This window comes from Equus caballus, chromosome 28, assembly GCF_041296265.1.
Source record: "Equus caballus isolate H_3958 breed thoroughbred chromosome 28, TB-T2T, whole genome shotgun sequence".
Classification (NCBI taxonomy): Eukaryota; Metazoa; Chordata; class Mammalia; order Perissodactyla; family Equidae; genus Equus; species Equus caballus.
The window spans coordinates 36,454,374-36,471,403 of NC_091711.1; the positions used below are offsets into that span (position 1 = coordinate 36,454,374).

Sequence of the window (17,030 nt, forward strand, 5' to 3'; positions counted from 1 at the left end):
CCTGGGGTTCGCCGGTTCAGATCCCAGGTACAGACATGGCACCGCATGGCAAGCCATGCTGTGACAGGCGTCCCACATATAAAGTAGAGGAAGATGGACACGGATGTTAGCTCAGGGCCAGTCTTCCTCAGAAAAAAAGAGGAGGATTGGCAGATGTTAGCTCAGGGCTAATCTTCCTTGGGAAAAAAAAAAGAAAAAAGAAAAGAAAAGTTCATGGAGATGACACCTAAAACCTGTGGGAAACACTAAATTATTGCCAAAGAGGGAGGGATGTGTTATAATAGAGGTCTGCAGGCTGCCACACCAAGAGGAAAATGCTTTTCTCCTATCGGTTCCCTGCTGGTCAAGACACTTTAGGGTTAACGGGTTGATAAGCAGCATCTCCAGGCAGGAAGTTTTACGGCAGGAAGCAGATAATTCTGTGCTCTCACCCGAGGATCTTAGAAGCATTAACTTTTCAATGTTCACGTCATCTGAGGGAGAGACAAGGCCATTCCCATTTCCAGTCTTCTAGACCAGAGGCTACAGGCAAAGGGGATCTGTGATATGAGACCACATTTTTCAAACTTCTGTTTCCATCAAGACCCAATGACAGATGGCTTTCCCGTGAGAGACTGTCTTATGAGTTACGCTGGGTGGAGTGTAATCCTCAGGGCTTGCATTTAACTGCAGCCTCACCCAAGAAAGCACATTGAAAAGCAAGCAAAACAGGATGGCACCATTTAAAAGATCGTCTTGAACACGATTTAATTATTCCTTAAAAAGGAAATAATAAACAAACTCCAGGACTTTCACTATCAATAACAAAAACTTATTTATAACACTCCCTTCCAAACAAATGGAATACACCAGCATATTGGGGTGCTGCTCATTGCCTGCATTAATTTACTCTGCAAATGTTTACTGAGCACCTTATGTGCCAGGCCTGTGTTACACACTGGAGATACAGTGATGGCCCAAGAAGGACATGGTCTCTGCCTGCACGTGGCCAGTGAAGGAGGGTGATGTTAATCAAATTGTCATCCAAATAAATGTAAAATATGATGTGGGCTACAAAGCATCCATACATTGTGCTGGCTTCTAATGGAGGATTTTGATCTGGTCTTGGAGGTCAGAGAAGGCCGCTCTGAGCGAATAACAAGGCTGGGAAACTGTGGATGAAAGACATGGATTACTACTCCCTCGTCATTAAGTTTCTTCCCTGAGCCAGGTGCTGTCTCATTTAACCCTCACAGCGACTCTCTGAAGTGGGCATGATTAGTCCCCCTTCACAGGAGAGGAAACCCTGGCACAGAGAAGTGCAATGACATACCCAAGGGCACAGAGCTGGCTAGTGGTAGAGCTGGGTGTCAAACCCAGGTCTCTGTGACCCTCACACTGTGCATTTGCCCAAGACACATTGCCTCCCCAGGAAATGCATTAATAGGAAAAGTATGATTACCAGCTGTTTGCGCTTTGCAGATTACAACTGTGACGTCATCTACACCAACTCCTTTAATCCCGAGTACCAGCAAAGACATACGTTGGGCAACAACTGGCACCCCCACCCTACAACAGGATGACCAGGGCAGAAAAGCAAAACCTGGCAGAGGGACCCGGAACAACGTGCTCCCTCTGACGGGAAGGCTGCGCAAAACTCCACGATCTGCCTCCGGCACTGCCACGTCCCATGCAGGAATGACATGCTCTCACTGAGCCCCCTGAAGCCTTCTGCCTTGATTTCTGTTTTCCTTTGCCCACCTGCCTGAGTACAAACTAAACAGCCGCCAGCTCACTGGTGTGGGATGCTGAATCTGGTTGGTGCTGTGCTGAACGGGGCTGAAATTTCATGGGCCGCCGCTGGTCCTGGGGTGATGAGGAGGTAAAGGAGATGGGTGTCTCCGGAGTGTGTCCTGGGGAGTAAGATTACAGATGACCCGGAGTCCTGTGGCACAGGACGGTAGTCTCTGAGGGCCCCTGCATGCTGTCGGCCGCTCTGGTTTCCGTTTCACCTCTCTGCACACCTTGGCCCTTTTCATCTAAGTGTTAGCTGAGCATCGCTGGCTAAGAACCCCGGAAATTTCTGTCCCCATCTCCACCCTTGGAAACCTCACCGCAAAGACTTTTGTAATCCACCAAGCACCCTGCAAATGGGAGCGATTACACCTTGACCTCAAATATTTACTGTTTTTGTTACTGGCTAAGAGTCTGGGCACTAAAATTGCACGGCCTGGTGGGAATTCTGGCTCCCTAAGTTATCAGCCGCATGAACGTAGACAAGCTCTGAGCTTCCCGTGCCTCAGTTTCTTTGTCCTTCAAATGGGGGCAATAATATGAAGCACGCCATAGGGTCGTATTATGAGGATTAAATGACATAATGTGAGTAAAGCACTTAGCAATCCTCGGCATAATAGAGCTGGCTGCTGTTATAATTATGAGTTATTATTGCTTCTATTTCTTTTCTTCCTTCCTTCCTCACTCTCTCCCTCCATCTCTCCCTTTCTCCTTCCTTCCATCAATTGTTTTTTAATTCTCTAAGTCGCTGGAACTACCAAGACCCACAAGACCCAGTTGCTCACTGTCTTGCCCGAGTCCCACAGCCAGAAAGCGGACTAGCTAGGAAGACTCAACTTTCAAGGTCTTGCTCTTTCTTCATGCCTCCCTGCTCCTGCCTCTCACCCTGATGGTACCTCCCATGACGGCTTGCCCACCCACCTGCTCAATGAATCCTTGAGGGTCTGACTAGGTCAGGATTAAGGGCACAAGTCTTAGAACGAGACTACAAGGGTTTGAATCCTGGCTCTGCCGCTGACAGGCTGTGTGGCCTTGGGCAAGTTATCTAACCTCTCTGGGTTTCAGTTTCCCCAACTCTCAAATGGGATTAAGATAGTGTGTTTGCCTCACAGGGCTGGGCTGAAATTTAAAGGAATTAATAATAAAGTATTTACATCAGTGCCTGGCACATAGTAGGTGCTACTTAAGTGTTAGCTATTATTATTATTGTTGTTGTTGTTGATAGGCTGAGGCAGGGTCTAGGCACAACAGCTATTTAAGGGTTTCTTGGCTCCTTTTCTGCTGCATTTTCCCTTCTCTAGGGGCTGCCGTGGGATTCTTGGGCAGGGGGTTAAATTTCTGAGTAGATCTAAACAGCCCATGCTTCTTTCCCTCCTTTTTCTTTTCCTTCTCTTGAGGAATGACTTTCTTTTTTAAACAGAACAAAAAAGCATCAGCAAAGAATGATGCTTTCCCTTGATGAGTCCTCCCCTTCCTATTTTCTCAAAGGGTTAGGTTTTTTTTCCCCCTCAAAACTATTTCTGAAGGAAAATTCCATAACAAGACAGGAAACAAATGAGTTTTCAGGTCTTGTAGTTCTAACACAAGCAATCCGGCTTCCCTCAGTCTGTAGATCTGGGCCTCGAAGGATGTTTAGGAGGTAGTTAATCCGTTCCCCAGGATCTCACCGGATCCTCCTCAGGGCCAGTGGGACCAGAAACCGCCATTGCCATTATACAGGTAAGAGGGCTAAAGACCTGGGGAGGGGAGGGGCTTGGTCTCAGTTCACAACAGAGTCCGACCCTCTTGATAATTGAATCCTTGTCCTATGGCTCCCTTCCTACATTTTCTGAACTTCTCACATGGTCACTAAGGCATAGGCCTGGCTCCTTCTTTGCTTTCTCTCATGAGTACACATTTATGTTGCCTGAATGCCTGGCCTAGGAGTTCATGGTGCAGTCTGGGGCCTCGAAATAGGAGTATGACAAATAACAGAACTACAGCTTCAGATGGAGAGGCAATAGGGAGTGGTAGGGACTGTGGTGGGCAGGAGCACACTTACCTAGTCTAACCTGGACAGCTGCTCCTCAGCACCTGCTAATTACGCCCTGGCTAGGTGGACTCAGAGACTCTGGGAAGCCCTAAATCTTCCACTTGTAGCTTTTACACTTTGGTTCTAGCATCTTTTGGGGGAAACTCAACCATGTTTTCTAACAACTGACAATCCCTGCTGGGCATGAAATCTGGAGGCAGACTGCCTGGGTTCAACTCCCAGCAATACTACTCAATAGCTGTGTCAACTTGGCACGCCACTTGAACTATCTGTGCCCTAGTTCCCTTATCTATAAAATGAGAATGATAATGGTATCTACCTTATAGGGCTGTATGAGGGTCGAATGAGCTAACATATGAAAAGTCCTCAGTTAAAGCAATATAAGTGTTTATTATTATTATTATTTCCCTCTCTCCCAGGTTAAACTTTTTAAGTGCTTTTAACTGTTCTCCATACTCCATGATTTTTAGGGTTTTCTGATCTCTCTGTTTGGAGGGCGAGCCAATGTAGCTCCCACGATCCCCTCCTCTTGGTATTCACATCCTTGCATGATTCCCTTCCTGAATGTGGGCAGGGGCGTAGGACACGCTTTTGACCAATAGAACACGGCAAAGCTGACAGGATGTACGTGATCACGCCACTTAAGACTGCAATGCTGGGAGCAGACTCTCTTCTCTGCTGGCTTTGAAGAAGGAAGTTGCCACACAGTGAGCTGCCCATGGATGGAGTCCTGTGGCGAGGAACTGAGGGTGAACTCCAGCCCACAGCCAGCAAGAAACTCAGTCCACAGGCAAATGAATGTCACCAAAAATCACACGAGTGAGGAGGTAGATTCTTCCTCAGTCGAGTCCCAGATGAAACTGCAGCCTGAGTCAACATCTTGATTGCAGCCTTGCAGAGGACCCAGTAAAGCCTTGCCTGGACTAACCGTGAGATAATAACCGTGTGTTGTTTTAAGCTACTAAGTGTGTGATAATATTATCACACAGCAATAGATAACTAATGCAGTCAACTAACCACAAGGATAATTCTCCTCTATCCTCCCCCCTTTGGAAACTGTCTAACATGTCACTGGTCTGCTTAACACAGGAGTCTTGGAATAGAACAGTGTATCACACAAACAGCCATTATCTGAACGTTGCATGAGGCGTGGCCATAAATAACATCACTGCTTTTCTCACTGGCATAAGAGAACAGATGTGCTTGTTCATACAAGAGCAGAGCTTGAGCCCTTACTGTGTGCAAAGCACTGGGCTGGATGTCACGAGGCCAAGGAGTCATCTCTCTGGTCTCTGCCCTCCTCACCTGGTACAGGTGATACCTTCAGCTCATCTGTTTTCCTCCTAATTCTCTTCCCTCTTTGTGTTACTTTTCTCCATCAAAGAGGAGAAAGAGGAAGAAAAAAGCAGATGAACCACCTGTTGGGGGGCGGGGCAGAGTGGGGAATGCGAGGGAGCATCCAGTACCGCTCTGCGTTATGGAGGGTTATACCAAGATTCTGTGGCTTACAGTGGCAGAGCCAGGGTTAGAACCGTGCCTTCTGACACCTAGCACAGCGCTCTTTCCTCAAATTAAAACCTGCTATTTTCTTCCTTGCGAGCAGTAAGAGGCTGACATTGTGGTCCCAGGAGGAATTTTGGTGCTAGGTGCCATCAGAGGGGCCCCTCCTTCCTTTCTCTTTGCTCTGGGGCAAATGAACTTGCTTCTCTGAACCTCAGTCACCTCATCTATAAAATGAGACTAATAATACCTACTTCATAGGGAGTCCAGGAAGACTGTGGGATGATAGCTGTAAAGTGCACGGCTGCAAGCAAGTGTAAGCTCCCACGATTCTCTTCTTTCGGGTGGATTTAAAACTCTCCTGCATCCGACTATGCGCTCAGTCACCGAGCAACTAAATTGTGCCTGACACCTTCCCAGAAGGCATCTTCTTGGATTAAGGATCCAGCAGAACTTTTGCCTCACCCAGGCAGTCTTCTCTTGTTACCCTAAGCGAAGGAGCCCCCTCATGCTCCCCGGCTCCCAAGTCACTCAGTTTTCTTGTCTTCATTGCACTTACGACCCACTGAAATGGTTCATCCACTTGTTTCCACACCTACTATCTGCCTCCACCACACAAACACAAGCTGTGAGGATGGACCCGGCTTCTGTCCTGCTTGCTGCTCTACCCCAGTACCCAGAACGGGGTCAGATCTGGCAGAGCTGCTCAGTAAATAAGATGCGAATGAATGACAGAGCCCGTCTTGCTTTTTCCTACGAGAACTGGCCTGAAGAACACGGAGAAAGAGAAATCCAAGGAATTCAAACCACTTCAAAGAAGAAAAAGTACAGCCTCTAGCAAAACACGCTCCCACTTACTTATTGTGCATTCTCCACGGCCCCAGCATCCCTCGGCAGGGGGTATCTCATTCAGTTCCCCCGTGGGCCTTATGAGGCAGGGGACCTTAGTGCCCCCAGTTCGTAGATGAGGAAGCTGAAGTTCAGGGAAGAGAAATCTTCTGTATAAATGCACACAGTTAGGAGGAGGCACAGTGAGATGTGGAATGCAAACCCCGCGTGCCAACTCCAGGGGGCGAGCTGCTTCCCATGGCAAAGCTGATGGTGGCCTTGTGATTAGGAAATACACACTGGAATACTGAAGCATGAAGGCGCATCATGTCTACTCATCAACAGTTGTGCATGTGTGCGTGTGTGTGTGTGAGAGAGAGACAGAGAGACAGAGGGAGAGAGACAGAAAGACAGAGGGAGAGGGCAGTGAGGGAGGGAAGAGAGGAAATGTGGTACTACGTTAACATTTGGGGAATCTGGGTGAAAGGTATCTGATGATGCTTTGAACTATTCTTGCAACTTTTCTATAAGTTGGAATTACGTCAAAATAAAACACTTTTTAAAAAGCCGATGGTGGGAAGAAGACACAAGTCGTCTATTGGTGAGGATGGGCTCAGATGGCACTTGGTTAGAATGAAGCAGGGAGCCGGGCGAGGCTGGACAGACTCTGGGCCCAAAGCCCAGGCTGAGCACTCAGGCTTTGTTGGGGAGGCAGTGCACGAACACTGGGAGGGGCAGTGACAACACTCCGCTTTTAACCAAGTCTGCCCATCCTCAAGCACCCCAAAGGCTTGACAAGCCAACTTCTGCATGCAGTTGCTTATTCCTGAAGTTATCCACAGGCCGGCACACGTACACGGTCAGGGATGGCATCTTTCCCTCCCAGTGTGGTTTCCACTCAAGGTCCGTGCAACACGCCACCCTCTCCATCCCAGGACAGGAGGGGACACTGTCATGTAATCGTCCCCTGGGGAAGTGGAAGCAGACACCCTCTGCACATTCCAAAAAGTGCCCAGAGAGGGTAATTAACTCATCTAAGGTCACAAAGGTGGCAGAATTTGGACTAGAACACCAGTGTTGTGGGTTCCTATCAAGTCCTTACATTCTTACTTCTTGGTGCCGCCATCACTATATCATCAAAGGGCTCACGGTTAACCTTGAGTCCTGGTTCCTTGCCTTGAAATACAGACACCCTCTTTCCACTATTTTCTAGAGTAGCTGTCCATGGGAGAAGGTTGTGCATACCCATCCCAAAATATGGGCTTTGAAGTCAGACACAATTTGCTGACGTCACTTCCTATGGGATGACCTCAGGCAAGTGAGTTAACCTCCCCGAGCTTGTTTTCTCATCTGAAAGATGAGGACAATGATGTCTACCTTATTGGGATGTTGTGAAGATTCATTATCTTCAAGTATTTATTGGACACTGCTCCAGGTGCTGCAAGTAGAGTGGTGAGGGCCCTGGCCTCAAGGAGATTCCATTCTAGTTGGAAAAGACAATGAATACAAAATAAACACATACGGTTTTTTCAGATAGTGATAGGTACTGAAAAGAAAATAAATCTGGAACGTGGGACAATGGGAGGTACCGGGACAAAGGGAATGACCAGGGATGGTTGTGCCACTTCAGCTAGGACAGACGTCACTGAGAGGTGATAGACATCTGAGCTAGAAGCTGAATAACAAGAAGGAACTGGCCCGTGGCAAGATATGGGGGAGGCTGAGCGAGAAGGAGGGCAGCCCCGGAGCAGGGCCTGAGCTCGGCTTGGTGAAAGGACGGAAGGAGGCCAGCCAGGTGGGCATGTGATGAGCTCGAGGGAGAGCGGGGGTACAAGGGCAGTGATAGCAGGGGCTACGTAGTGCTGGGTAATGAAAGGGGAGGCATTTAGCATTTATTTTAACTGCACTAGGGATCTACAGCGAGGTTTGAGCAGGAAAGTATATATGCAACATTAGTCCAGGACCTGGCAGAGGGTAGATATTTAAGGAAGAATAGCTTTATCATTGTTTATCATTCCTAGGCAGCACCACCAACCATTACAGACTTCCAAGAGGTGGGTGGCCCATGCATATCTTCCTTCTAGAGGCCCGGTGCCTGGAAGCACCTGCCCAGGGAAGGGCAAGAGCAGAAGGAGCCACTCCTGACCCCTCTGACTTCCTCCCTCCTCGCCACCGTCCCCTCCACCCCAAAGCAGATGCCAGCCGCCTTTGCCAGGCTGAGGGGCAGCCAGGGTAGGATCGCTGGGCCCCCTCCAGCTGGCTCCAGCTCCAGGCCTCCGAGCCGCCTTCACGTTGCCGTAAAAATGCAAAGCATTCCAGCCATTTTAATTACTGGGCGTTGCATAAGCCGGCAACCAGTTCATACAAAGGAACAACAGACAAAAAAATGATTTTTCAACATGCCTTCAGCCTCTCCCCTCCTTTTCTGCAGAAATCAGCCTCCAATCACTGGCTCCCAGCCTTGAAAAGCACTCCAGGTATGCGCAATCTCGCATAGAGTTTGTTGATGTAACATCAGGAGCTTTTTTTCTCTAAATACTTGAGGCAAAGGCAGTTCCAGCTACCTTCGAGCGGTTTGGAAAGTTCCGGGTCATATTCTTACTTCACACGCTAAGACTGTCGCAGGGGTTCCATATTATACACACCGAGAATTTTGTTATAAAACAGAGTTCAGTGTGCAGGGAGTCTGCCTGGGCACCAAGGCAGGGGGCTTTTAGTTCCTGAAATTCCAAAATGACCTCATTAGAAGATTTTTCCAAAGCTTGAACCCCAAACACAATATTCCAGTAACGCCTGGATGTGGAGAAGATTTTCTTAAAAGTTTGTAATGTGACTAGAGAAGACTTCAGGTTTCCTAATTCTGATTTTTCAGTGCTTCTGAACTCTTTCCTCACAAATAATCTAGCAGTTTGTTGAGGACCTACTATGTGCTGAGTTCTCAGAAGAGAAAACTCAATTAGCCTTTGTCAATTAACTCACTTTCTAAAACAGGGAAAATGACACAGAAACTGACAATCCCAGCGTAGCCCGATGAGTATCAAGTCAGAGATAACCTCTGATGGGTGGCACGCAGCTTGAGGGGAAGGAGAGGCTCCTTGTAGGGGTTGATGCCTAGTAATAATACTGACAGAGTCCATTCATTGATGGCTGACTGTGCCAGCATCCTGCTAAATCCTTTCCATGTATCATCTTGTTTACTCCTCACAACTCTGTGAGGTAGGCACTAATGCTATCCCTGTTTTACAGAAGAGGAAACTGAGGCACAGAAAGCTTACTTGACTAAGATCACACAGTGAAGAAACAGCAGTGGTGTGCTGGTAAATATTTAACCAGTGCTCCAGGACAAAAAGCCCTCTTTGTAGCATCCACCAATTGCTATGGTGTAAATACTCCCATCATGGCCAATTTTAAGTTACTATGTGATGTCACTGAATGCGGAGCTGGGAAGAACATGCAGAAGCAGTCCATTATATAATATTTCCACCATGCAGATACAATAGATGGAAATAACTTCAAAGCATCAATAGCAGTGTAATGTAATAAAATAATTAAGAAGTGATGAGTTTTAAGTATTCATTACTCTTGTTTTTAATATAATTTATTTAACTGTAAGTTTATATAATTAAATTTGTAATAATTGCTGTGATTAACAACTGTCTTGCAAAATTCCAGAAATTTAACATCAGCTCTCACAAGGCAGTGTGAGCCGGCTCCAGCACACCACTGGGGGCTCCAGAACCTCACTCTTCACCCCTCTAGACAAGTAAGAGGTAGGCAGACGAAAGGAGGAAAGAGCACGAACGAAGACCGAAGACATGGCTACGAGAGAACAGAACCACAATAACATTTAGTATTAGCAAAATGTTTTCAACCAACGCCCAGAGTGCAAGGAGGTGGTGAGAAGCACAGAATCGAACACCGAACTTCAAATTCTGGTTCCACCATTTATTAACTGTGTGATCTCGACCAAGTTACTGAACCTCTCTGTGCCTCAGCTTTCTTTTCTGTGAAATGGGCATGATAATAGTTGTGAGAATGAAATACATTTATGCCTGTAAAGTACACAGAAGTGGGCCTGGCACATAACAAAGACTCAATGTTAGTGATTTATTATTTAATGGTTGAAATTACCTCTGTGAATTAGATGCTTGTCCTCACTTTATAGAGAATAAATATAAGTTTAGAGAGAAGCTTAGATGGAGGAGATGGGACTCAGACAAGTGTTCCGATTCTAGCTTCTGTGCTCATGCCAAGTGTGGAAATCACCTTGACCCCCCTGAGTACTGTCTTTGGGAGGCTTGCGGATGGACTCACTGCCCGCTCAGAGTCTCTTCTGATTCACGTTCTCACACACACCTTGATCCATGGGTGCAAGGCATTCTGGGAAGGAAGACCCACCTGGTGACAGACCCCGGGCATCTGCCCCAGGATCCTTGTATTTTCTGCATGTTCACCTTCTCCGTGAACAGGCAGGCCAGCAGGGTGGTTAAAAGCATGCACTCTTGGGCCATTCTGCTCTGATTCAGATCCCTGCACAGCAGCAACCTGGCCACGAAATCCTAAGCAAGTTATGTAACCTCTCTGTACCTTTGTTTCCATGCCTGAAGAAAAAGGATGGTGAGGACAACCCCATCGACCTCACAGCTCTTGCTATAAGGATTCACATGAATTAATATACACGAACCGCCTAGAAGAAAGCCCGGCACCCAGTAGGTCCTCTATAAGAATTAGCTCTTGCCATCAAGTTTTTCTTTTCTTTTCCTCCTCCTTTCTCCCCTTCTTTGGGTATTACTTACATGGTCAAAGGGGATATGGGAATATGCTCTTCTTTTTTTTTTTTTCTGCTTTCTCTCCCCAAACCCCCCCTGTACACAGTTGTATATCTTAGTTGCAGGTCCTTCTAGTTGTGGGATAGGCTCTTCTTGAATAAACACAGATCATAGACTGCTTGAGGGCAGGGGTTAGTCTCATTCATCTCTGTACCTGGGGGCCACACCCTGGTACACACGGGCTCCCAGTGAGAATTGCTCTGTGCCAGGTACTATGTCAAGGGCTTTATTCACATTCTTTGTTTGATCCTCATGAAGATCCTATGAGGCATGAATCTCTCCTCATTGTATCGTTAGACATCTGAGGCTCAGAAAGGTTAAGGAAATGGTTTAAGGTCACAGCGAAAAAGCGAAGACGGATCAAAACCAAGATTTGTTGATATCACAAGCCTTGGTCCCTAATCCCCTTGTCAGTCTGCCTTCCAGAATATTCCATGGGAAGTTTTGAGATCATAAAATCCAACACTCTGGTTTTACATTTGAAGAAAGGGGGTTCATTGATTTATTCAAGGTTACCCAGCTATTGTGTATGGCAGAACTGGGACAAAAACCTGGTATATTGCTTCAATCTCCTGCTTGAAATTTCAGAAGGAAATGAAGCCACATTCAGTAGTTGTTAAAATGTACCGATCAGTATTCTCTCAGCCTTCCTCTGGATTCTGGGCCCTTTCTTTGTAATACAAATGTAATTTTCCTGTGGCATCCATCCAAATTCCAACTAAAGACAGGCACACCCACACCCCCAGGAATGGCCTGCCATGTGATTTCTCCTGCCTTCTCTCCACTGCAGACCAGGCAGAGCAAGAGACGCATCTCACTTGTCTGCTGATAAAGCCCCCTCGCTGGCCCTTGGTGGGGCGGTACTCTCTCCCTCTACTTGGTTGCATCGCACAATGATCAAGAGTTCTGAGCGCTCCATTGGAACCCCAAAGACGAAGAGGAAATCACCAGCACTTCAAACGCCCCCTTGAACCTATGGGCAGAGCGACTTTGCAGTTTCCAGAAAGAGCACTGGTTTGGAAAGAGACCTTTAGGTCTGAATTACAGCTCTGCCACTTCCTTGCTTGTAAGAAACTGGACATGCAGTTTAACTTCTTTGAGCCTCAATTTTCTTACTACAAAATGGGCATAAAGTAATGTCTGTTATTTAGGGTTATGAAGATGAGAGGAAATACTGCCTTGAAAGTGCCTTGTACATAGTTGATACTCAACTAATATGAGTTCCCTTCTTTGTTTCTTGTCCTAGAACCTTTTTCAGCATATCATCCTAAGGTTGATGAATGTTACAGGGAAGGAAAATGATGATTTACTATATCTTTCTCATGAGATGAATCAGAGAAGCCTGCAGTGATGGGAAGATTGACAAGGTAATAAAGTGTCTGATCTCTTGTTTTGCCTTTGCCGATAATCCTGTGTGACCATATGATAGTCTTCCTTTCTGGGCCTTTTTCCATGTCTGAAAATGAGGGGGGATTGGATTTGGTGACCCACAGTTCTCTTCTAGCTCCTGACTCTCTGTCTTACCATAATATGGGTTCCCAAACATCTCCCCACTCCCCAATTGGGGGACCCAGCTCTGTCGCCTCATGGCATGCTTGACCCTCCTGTTGTAGTTTGCACCAACCACCATTGTTTTCTTGTCTTTCTCTCCCACTAGACAGGAAACTCCTTGAGGGCAGGTCTGTGCCTTGCTCACCGTTAGACCCTGAGTGCCTGGTGTGGAGCAGTGGACACTCAGTGAATGTCTGGGAATATCTGAAGGAAGGAGGGAATGAAGGGAAGAACCCTGTCCCTTTCCTCCAAAGAGTTGATAATCATACTGCGACACACAAACTGTGCGGCACATAGAGACCGTGGGTGGAGGAATGATAATGAAGGCCCCATCCACGACTTGGAAAGAAGGCTGGCTGTCTTCTGAGTACTGAAGCCATGCATTCACACACCCTGCAAGTGCTTAGCCATCTGTGATTGTAAATCAAGACATTAAGGGTAGGGCTCAAAATCCAGAACCCAAACTAGCTGACAAGAGGGTAATCACTGGATGGAGACTGCAATTTAAAACACGGAAACCAGATGGATTGTAATATTCCCAGTGCAAAAAGTCTGGGCAAAAGAAGGGAGGAGTGGCAAGCTTGGAGCAGAGAACCAGGAAGACCCAAGGGCACAAAACTGGCAATGTGTGTCCAGCACTGTCATTGTCCAGCAAGAGGGGCTCTTGCCAGTGGGCGTGAACATTGTCACTCCCTTGGCAAGAGCCTTCGCTTCAGGGAGAAGGAGAATTCCGAAGTATCTCAGCTGAAAGACCCTTCTTATGTGATGACCTCAATCATACTCACACACTAAAGTAACCTTCTGATGTGAAACTAGCTTGGCACAAAGCTTTCTATGATTATCGGGAGGAAAATATGGGGATCACGTTAACTTCAGTGCCCTAGCCTATGTGACTATTAAATATCTCATGGGAAACAAAGACAATGGAATTGTGGTTGGCTTGTTGGTCTGCTATGAATCATAGTGTCCCTGGGACTGCTCAACTCTGGGAACTGAATCCAGTTAAGTTTCTGGACCCAAGAAGCTGGATACCAGAACCTCTGTTATGGTGACTTTGAGAAGGTGAGACTCTGATCACCCCCACCCTTCTTTTCCCTGTCACTCATTGGTTAGCTTATTCTTTCAACGTTTGGTAAGTGTCTAGATGTGCAGGTGCTGTGCTAGGCATCAGAGAAGCTCCTGGAATTGCTTGCTGTCTAGAGGAGAGAAAATCATATCAATCACTAGGGGCAACAGACTGAGGGAGGTGCTGGGTGGAAATCTGGGGGAAATTATGTGAGTGGGAAGGGAATGAGAGAGGAGAGGCCTCGGAGGGGTGGTCAATTCTGTTGAGGGAAAGAGACGGTCAAGAAAACATCCATGAGGTGGTGACTCTCACTGAATCCTGAAAGATTAAAGAATCCTGACAGATGAGACAGAGACGGGTGGGGAATATATCGGGGGAGGGTGGATTCCAGGCAGCGTGCAGTGTGAACAAGCCTCGGAGGCATGAAACTGATACCCGGAAATAAAGGGCTGGAGATGGGAATGAGGTTATAGGTTTGGAGAGATAAGCAAGGACAGGGCCCCAGGGTGTAAGTGTGGGGATAGCGACCACGATGTATTCCATGTGAATGGTCCCCCGGGAAAAGCCTCATCACAGAGGACCTCATATGCCTTTCTTTGGAGTTTAAGACTGTTCAGAAAGCCGTGGAGAACAAATGGATCATTTTAAGCAAAGGACAGCATAATTTCAGATTTATCTTTGAAAAAACTTTACACGGGCAGCAGTGCAAAAATTGAATTTGCTAGAGAAAGACTCTGGACAGGCTGCCCAATTACATGACTACTGAAATTGTCAGGAAAGAATCGACAGGGGCCTGATCCAAGGCAGAAATGGTGTGAATGGAGAGAAAGGGATGGTTAGAAGAGGTGTGTGGAGTGAGAATCTATGGGACTTGGTGAATGATGGTGCCATTGGTGGCAGTGGGTAACATTGCAGGGGGGCTGGGGGAAAAGACAAGGAGTGTTGGACCCTTGGAGTCTAAGGAGGCCATGGAACTTCCAGGTGAAATTATCCAGCTCAGCAGGATGTGGCTGTGTGCAGTGCCCATTCCAGAACACACAGCGTGGTGGTAGGACAACCAGGGGAGAGGGTGGGGTTAGCCGGGAGAGTGTGGAGACTAGATGAGAAGGGGAGGCAGCCAAGGACAGAAAATTGGGGAACACCTACATTTTAGTGACAAGAAGAGCCTGAAGAGTCTGCCAAGAAGACTGGGAAGGTACCCAGTTGGAGAGGTAGAAAGCAAAAACCCAGAGAAATTGAGTCTCAGCAGCCAAGGAAGAAGGCGATGGATGTCAAACGCCCTTTGGCCATCTCCATAGCACTGGACAAGTCAGTTTCAGCTCCAGCAGGTTCCCCTGGAGAGAGCTCAAGGGCCTTGGCAGAAACAGGATCTCCAGGCCAGTCTGACAGGAGACCAGCCACACGTCCATCCCATTCCCACCCAAGCCACAAGGGCACCCGGTGGAGACACGCGTGTGCGTCTTCTGTGCAAAGCCAAGCACACAACCTTCAAAGAAACCACAAAGGAGCTACTCATTTTTAAAGGAAAAACATACGAACTCCACAGGCATAAGGAAGACATTAAGACAGGGTCGAGGAGAATTTCTCCCTCTACTTCATATTACCCTGAACAGAAATAATCGACTGACTGAGCAAATAGTCATTAAAAAAAAAAAGAAAGGCAAGAGCTGGCATATTAATTCTGTTTGCCATCTCCCACCACCCCAGAAACCTGGGGCACAAAACGTCTCTACACAATGTGCACGTGTGTTTTCTGGCTTAAAATCCCTGGGAGGGGCTCTCGGGGGAAAGAAAAGGGAAAACCTCAGGATTGAGATGAACACAGCAAGAGACCCTTACTGAGGGGTCTTCACTCCACGGCAGGGCTGGAAAGGGCTGGGCAGGAGATGCTCTGCAATTTTACTGCCATGAAATTGGCTCCAGATGGAAGGGAGGGAAGGTGTTTACTCCCTGTCGGTGCCAGACGCAGAGAGAACCTGAAGCACCTACCCTCTTAGGTTCGTAATTCCCCAGGGCTGGCAGCAACCCCACTGAGGGTCTGGCCCGGGCCCATGGTGATGGGTGGACCAGGCTGTCTATTGCTTGGAAAAGGCTCTTTTGAATGTAATGACTTTCAGATGGACTGTGGGTTTGGGGGAGGCATTGTGGCTAGGAGGGGAAGGTAGGGAAGAAAAGAGGTGTTTCCCTCTGAGGCAACAGAAGTGACAGTCTCATCAGTGCCTTCTCCAGGTTTAATTACCAGAGGCCAGCTCTGCCCTGGAAGAGGGGCACCGTGGCATCCTCTGCCGTGTTCCCAGATCTCCCAGGTGCCCCCCAACTCATGATTCACAAATATGTAGCTTCCAGAGAGGATGTCTCCCCTCAGGCTGACATGTGGCCAGCTCGGGGGTGGAGGAGCTGGGCAGCTGCGGACCCAGACAGGATGCTGACTGAGAGCTTTGTGGCCATTGCAGACGGGAGGGGTGAGCTTCACCCACTCAAAGCACCCGCACCCCACTGACTAGTGTGGAATTGTGCCTCTCCCACCTTCTCCGCGAGACTGGCGAGAATGCCGGCTGACGGAACCGGTGTTCTCTGGCTTACAGCGCCCCCTAGCACTGGTCAGAGGGATAGGGCTCCACGCAGTTTCCCAAGGACTGCCACCTGCCTGTCTGAAGACCCACTGGGAAGGGGTGGCTGGTGCCAATCACTTCGACTCATTTAACCAATACTCACTGACTTCTTTGTCACCAACATTCAATCTCTGTGTTCAAGGGGCTTACAGTCCAGAAAGGGAAACAGATGGGCCAACAATCACATTACAGTAAGGTAAATCGTGTGAAGGAAGAAAGCACAGGATGCTGTAGGGATACATGCGAGGGGGCTGACAAAGACTGGGCAGGGGAATCAGATAAGGCTTCCTGGAGGAGGTGACATTTAAGCTGTGACTTAAAGGCAGTATAGGAGTTCAATGAATTTTGGAAATAAGTTATGGGGACAATAAAAGACATATTTCCTGTCTTTTTAGCGCTTATGATCAGAGGCAAATGGACAGATAAACAAGTAATTACAACAGGGCTCTATCAGATGCCTTTGCTGTCACAATCTTTGTTTTCAGCTTGAGTCTTCGAGGAGAGAGCAGAATAGGAACTCAATAAGTGTTGATCAAGAGATTGATGGACGGGCTTCACTTTCAGGCACATTCGATTTGTCTCAAACCTTTTAAATGGCAAGATCTATCTTCCCTTCAGAAACACCTTGTCCTTGAGAATTTTCCATGGAATCTTAGACTTTTTGAACCAAAGGGGATCTTGGGGACCATTGAATTGTATCTTTCATCCAATAAACACGGAAATTGAGGCCTGGACAGGTAAGCAGATTTTTCCATACAGGCAACTCTTCTGCAGCAACCTTTAAAGCAAATCTCAGGTCTTTTGCTTTTTTTTTTAACCCCAGCGTCTCTGGTTCCCCG

The 17,030-nt window shown here is 47.4% G+C and overlaps 1 protein-coding gene and 1 long non-coding RNA gene across 3 annotated transcripts in view; one reads left to right on the top strand and one right to left on the bottom strand.

Moving 5' to 3' along the window:
* Positions 1–17,030, bottom strand: part of SYN3 (synapsin III) — a 460,518-nt gene that overhangs the window by 228,322 nt on the left and 215,166 nt on the right. The gene's annotated exons all lie outside the window — the stretch shown is intronic.
* On the top strand, positions 11,741–15,238 carry LOC138921218 (uncharacterized). Its single transcript, XR_011433627.1, has 3 exons — positions 11,741–12,028; positions 12,209–12,329; positions 12,620–15,238. It is a non-coding gene; the product is annotated as an uncharacterized lncRNA (long non-coding RNA).